Source organism: Pristis pectinata, chromosome 10, assembly GCF_009764475.1.
Source record: "Pristis pectinata isolate sPriPec2 chromosome 10, sPriPec2.1.pri, whole genome shotgun sequence".
In the NCBI taxonomy this organism is placed as follows: Eukaryota; Metazoa; Chordata; class Chondrichthyes; order Rhinopristiformes; family Pristidae; genus Pristis; species Pristis pectinata.
The window spans coordinates 96,712,725-96,718,724 of NC_067414.1; positions in this window are offsets into that span (position 1 = coordinate 96,712,725).

Genomic DNA, 6,000 nt, shown 5'->3' on the forward strand with positions numbered 1-6,000 from the left:
GGGGGAGGGCGGGAGGGGAGGGGGAGAGGGAGGGGAGGGAGGGAGGGAGGGGGGAGGGGGGGAGGGGGAGGAGGGAGGAGGGGGGGAGAGGGGGAGGGGAGGGAGGGGGGGGAGGGAGGGGGGAGAGGGAGGGGGGAGGGAGGGAGGGGGGGGAGGGCGGAGGGAGGGGGAGAGGGAGGGGAGGAGGGAGGGAGGGGGAGGGGGGGAGGGGGAGGGAGGGAGGAGGGGGGGAGGGGGAGGGAGGGAGGAGGGGGGGAGAGGGAGGAGGGGGGGAGGGGGGGGAGGACGAGGGAGGGAGGGGGGGGAGGGAGGGAGGGGGGAGGGGGAGGAGGAGGGAGGGGAGGGCGGGGGGGAGGGAGGGGGGGAGGGAGGGATGGGAGGGGGGAGGGGGGAGGAGGAGGAGGGAGGAGGGGGGAGAGGGGAGGAGGGGGGGGGAGGGAGGGAGGGGGGGGAGGGAGGGGGGGGGGAGGGGAGGGAGGGGGGAGGGGGGAGGAGGAGGGGGGGAGGAGGGGGGGAGGGGGGGGAGGGGGGAGGGGGGGGGAGGGGGGGAGAGGGAGGGGGCGGGAGGGGGGGGAGAGGGGGGGGGGAGGGAGGGAGGGGAGGGGGCGGGAGGGGGGGAGAGGGGGAGGGGGGAGGGGGAGGTTGGGGAATGTGGAAGGGGGAAGGGGGGAGGTTGGGGGAATGTGGAGGGGGGAGGGGGAGGTGGGGGGAAGGAGGAGGGGGGAGGGGGAAGGGGGAGGGGGGAGGTGGGGGAAGGAGGAGGGGGGGAGGGGGAGGTGGGGGAAGGAGGAGGGGGGAGGTGGGGGGAAGGAGGGGGGAGGTGGGGGGAAGGAGGTGGGGGAAGGAGGAGGGGGAGGTGGGGGAAGGAGGAGGGGAGGTGGGGGAGGGAGAGGGGAGGTGGGGGGAGGGAGAGGGGGGAGGTGGGGGGAGGGGAGGGGGAGGGGGAGGTGGGGGAGGAGGAGGGGAAGGGGGAGGTGGGGGGAAGGAGGAGGGGAAGGGGGAGGTGGGGGGAAGGAGGAGGGGGAATGGGGGAGGGGGGAAGGATGAGGGGGAAGGGGGGAGGGAGAGGGGGGAGGGGGGAGGTGGGGGGAAGGAGGAGGGGGGAGGGGGGAAGGGGGAGGGGGGAGGGGGGAGGTGGGGGGAAGGAGGAGGGGGAGGTAGGGGGAGGGGGGAAGGAGGAGGGAAGGGGGATAGGGGGGGGGGAGGGGGAGGGGGGGAAGGGGGAGGAGGAGGGGGGGAGGGGGAGGGGGGGAAGGGGGGAGGGGGGGAAGGAGAGGGGAAGGGGGAAGGGGGAGGGGGGGAAGGAGGAGGGGAGGGGGGGAAGGAGGGGGGGGAGGGGGAGGGGGGAAGGAGGAGGGGGAAGGGGGGAGGGGGGGAAGGGGGGGGAGGGGGAGGGGGGGAAGGAGGAGGAGGGAGGGGAGGTGGGGGGAAGGAGGAGGGGAGGTGGGGGGAAGGGGAGGGGGGAGGTGGGGGGAAGGGGGAGGGGGGAGGTGGGTGGAAGGGGGAGGGGGAGGTGGGGGGAAGGAGGGGGGAGGTGGGGGGAGGGGGGAGGTGGGTGGAAGGAGGAGGGGGAAGGGGAGGTGGGGGGAAGGAGGAGGGGGGAGGGGGAAGGGGGAGGAGGGGGGAGGGGGAAGGGGGAGGAGGGGGGAGGGGGAAGGGGGAGGTGGGGGGAAGGGGGAGGTGTGGGGGAAGGAGGAGGGGGAGGGGGAAGGGGGGAGGGAGGGGAAGGGAGGAGGGGGAAGGGGGAGGGGGAAGGGAGGAGGGGGAAGGGGGGAGGGAGGTGGGGGGAGGGGGGGGGGAAGGGGGAGGTTGGGGGAAGGCGGAGGGGAGGGGAAGGGGGGAGGGGGGGGAAGGAGGAGGGGGGGGGGAAGGAGGAGGGGAGGGGGAAGGGGGGAGGGGGGGGAAGGAGGAGGGGGAGGGGGAAGGGGGAGTTGGGGGTGAGGGGGAAGGGGGGAGGTGGGGGGAAGGAGGGAGGTGGGGGGAAGGAGGAGGGGGCAAGGGGGGAGGGGGGAGGTGGGGGGGAGGGGAAGGGGGAGGTGGGGGGAAGGGGGAGGGAGAAGGAGGAGGGGGAGGGGGAAGGGGGGAGGGGAGGAAGGGGAGGTGGGGGGGAGGGGGGAGGTGGAAGGAGGAGGGGGAGGTGGGGGGGAGGGGGAGGTGGGGGGTGGGGGAAGGAGGTGGGGGAGGGGGGAGGAGGTGGGGGAGGGGGGAAGGAGGAGGGGGAGGTGGGGTGGAGGGGGGGAAGGAGGAGGGGGGGGAGGAGGGGGAGGGGGGGGAAGGGGGAGGTGGGGGGAGGGGGAGGGGGAAGGAGGAGGGGGTGAGGGGGAGGGGAGGTGGGGGGGAGGGGGAAGGAGGAGGGGGAGGTGGGGGGGAGGGGAAGGAGGAGGGGGAGGTGGGGAGGAGGGGGAAGGGGGAGGGGAGGAGGGGGAGGTGGGGGGGAGGGGGGAGGTGGAAGGAGGAGGGGGAGGTGGGGGGGAGGGGGAAGGAGGAGGGGGAGGTGGGTGGGAGGGGGAAGGAGGTGGGGGAGGGGGGAGGAGGGGGGAGGGGGGGAAGGAGGAGGCGGAGGTGGGGGGGAGGGGGGAGGGGGGGGAAGGAGGAGGGGGGGAGGGGGGGGAAGGAGGAGGGGGGGGAGGAGGGGGAAGGGGGGGAGGTGGGGGGCGAGGGGAAGGAGGTGACAGAGTCACCTCAGAGCCACTCAGAGTCAGAATCAGGTCTATTATCACTGACATATGATGTGAAATTTGTTGTTTCGTGGCAGCAGTACGGTGCAAAGACATAAAATTACTTTAAATTACAAAATAAATAGTGCAAAATAAAGGAGTAACAAAGTGGTGTTCAAGGACCATTCAGAAATCTGATGGCAGAGGGGAAGAAGCTGTTCCTAAAATGCTGAGTGTGGGTCTTCTCCCTCCTCCCCGATGGTAGTAACGAGAAGAGGGCACGTCCTGGGTGGTGAGGGTCCTTAGTGATGGACGCTGCCTTCTTGAGGCACAAGCTCTTAAGGGACTAGGAAGCTAGTTTGTATATAATAGTGTGGAAAAACTGGTGTGAAGAGTAAGTCCAGAGTGCTTGAAACAAACAGCCTGCCTCAGTGCTCCAGGTTCCATGTAGTATTTAACTTCGGTGAGTGGGATCTTGCTCTGTGCTGCTTTCCCACATCACAACAACAGCTACATGTCAAAAGCATTTTGTTACTTGTGAAGCTCTATAGGGTTTCCTATGTTGTAAGATACAGACTCTTAATTCTAAAACTTTATCCTGATAACCGGGACAGAAACGTAACAGACTCAAGTGTGTCCTAACGAGGTCTACAGACGGACGCTGCCTGGCCTGCTGAGTTCCTCCAGCATCACAGTGTTTTTCATCTAGATTCCAGCATCTGCAGTCCTTTGTTTCTCTAGGTCTACAGACCATGTTGTACATCGGTGCTGGCCTCACAGAGACCTTGGGAGAACTTAACAAGGCAGAGAGGGGAAAATGGCCCCTCAGGGCATCGCGTGTGTTGTGGACGGTGTGAACGAGATCCTTATCTGAAGTAGTGCGTTTTGTTGTCGTTAGTTAGCGTTATCTGCTGTAGTTATGTAGTTAGAATCTGCGTAGTTTTTTCTTTCTTGTGTCAGTTGCTGTAGCTTTGACACTGGATGTCATTTTGTAGTGTTTTTGGTCAATCAACTTTTGTATGTTCATTTTAAAAAAAAGGTGAAGTTGGCAAGGTGGAGACGAGAGCTGTGGCTTCAAAATGTGACGAGTAAGTGAAGTTTAGAAGAAATGAGAAAGGTAAAAGGGTGCAACAGTGCGGAGAGTTCCCATCAGAATTGGAATTGTGGATGACTTTTGATAGTGAGACTGGATGATCCCTGTTGCGGACCCAAACAAAGCAAAGAAAGAGCCTGAGAGTGCAGCAGGCCTGAGAAGAGACTTGTAAAAGAGTGTGAGAACCAGGGTTGTGCCAGCTGCAGGAAAGATGGAGTAGAATGGAGAGGGTACAGAAAAGATTCACAAGGAGTCAAAGGCTTGAGTTATAAGGAGAGACTGGGTTAGCTGGGTCTGTTGCCCTGGAGGAACGGTTGAGACGTGACGTGAGAGAGGTACATAAAATAATGAAAGGCATAGATAGCCAGTTTCCCATGGTAGGTGTGTCTAAAGCTAGCGGGCATAGGTTTAAAGTGAGAGGGAAGGGGTTCTGAGGGGTAAATTTTTCACAGAAAGAGTAGTTGGTATCTGGAATGAGGTGGTGCAGGGAGGAACGGTGACAACATTTGAGGCGACTGGACAGGTACGTGAATGAATAGGGCGTGGGGGGATGTGGAATTAATGCAGGAAGTGAGGTCAGTATAGATGCGCATGGGGGCAGCATAGACGTGGTGGGCTGAAGGGCCTGTTCTATGACTCCAAGTGTGTAACAGCTGCTGCCTCAGAGTTCTGTTGGATGGCATTCAGCACCCCGGCAATGAAATGGTTGCTGGGCAGCACTGTGGGGCAACAGATAGCATTGCTGCCTCATTGCTCCGGGGACCCGGTGTGATCCTGACCCCAGGTGCTGTCTGTGTGGAGCTTCCACGTCCATTTTGTAACTGGGTTGCCCCCCTCCCCCCCGGTGCTCTGGTTTCCGAAAGATGCGCCCGTAGGTTAATCGCTTATTGTGAATTACCTCCAGTGTAGGTAAGGGGCAAAAGGATCAAAAGGGAGAGGGACTGTGAGAGAGAATAAGCTGCAGTGTTGCTGGGTAGGAGGGAAGGCGAAGGGGACTGCTGGCAGCAGGTATAAACCCAATGGGCTGAACGATCTTCTGTGCCCTGGGGGAAGAGTTTGGCTTTGTACTGCAGTAACGGTTTATCCTGTCTCTAACATGACATGACATCTTGGTAAAGAAGCTGAAGCCAGCCCAAAGCTGCCCACCCAGAGATTCATTAAGGATCTAATTGATGATTAAATTGCTGCTGGTGCTCATTAGTCTGGATGGCATTCTGGTGAATAATGATTCATTTAATCAGCTGAATGGCAGTAAGTGAACATTGCTGAGAATTTTGAGCTCTGTTGTATAAGGATTTTTGAAACACTACCAAAATTTTGCTGACTCTCTGGCAACATTTATTCTGGATATTCTCCACAGTCTGCCTAGAAACAGAGTGTTTCGCTGCTCTACCTTATGGAACAACTGATGGGAGTCACCAGGAGAGAGGAAAGGAAAGGCTCACAGGTACACAGAACCTTTCATGACCACAGGGTGTCCCGGTACCCTTCACAGTCAATGAAATAGCTCGGAGTGTCATCACAGTTACCTTCCTCTCTTTAGGCAATGACCAGGCCTTCTGTTTTTTAGCGCATGGTCGAAAGACAAACGTTGGTCGGGGCACTGGGGATAATTCCACGCTCTTCTTCAAAATTGCAATGTAGGATCCAGTAGTATTTCAGACTAAAATTGTGTGTTTAAAGCAGATTTATTAACAGGCATGATATCACCCTTTCACCAAAATAAGGCCGACAAAAGCCAGAACCAGGACCACTGAAGAGGGGATTGGCAAGACTTGACAAGGGCAGCGTCGGTAATGCAAGGAATTTCTGTGATTCACTATTTTGAGAAAAAGCCCACTGTTAATTTGAGTGTACCACACTTACATCAGCATTAATGTGCACTGGCAATAAGAAACACAAAATGCTGGAAACACTCAGAGGGTCAGGCAGTGCCTGCAGAAAAGAGAAACAGAGTTAACGTTTTAGGCTGAGGATCTGTTCCTCCCCTCATAGTTGCTGCCTGACCTGCTGAGTGTTTCCAGCATTTTCTCTTGTTTAAGCTTCACCTCTGTCACTGGCTTTTTGTGGGGGAAATCCTGCATTAAGAGCAATGTTTTCGGTTTAGAAAACAAGCAGTTCTCCACATTACTTCCATTTGTAATGTTATCTGTATTACAAAAGAATAAAAAAAGCAACCAGCAGTAACTACCCTTCTGCGACGCTCCCCATTTAATGAAGGTTTATTTCCCCATTCCTCTCACTGCAGCC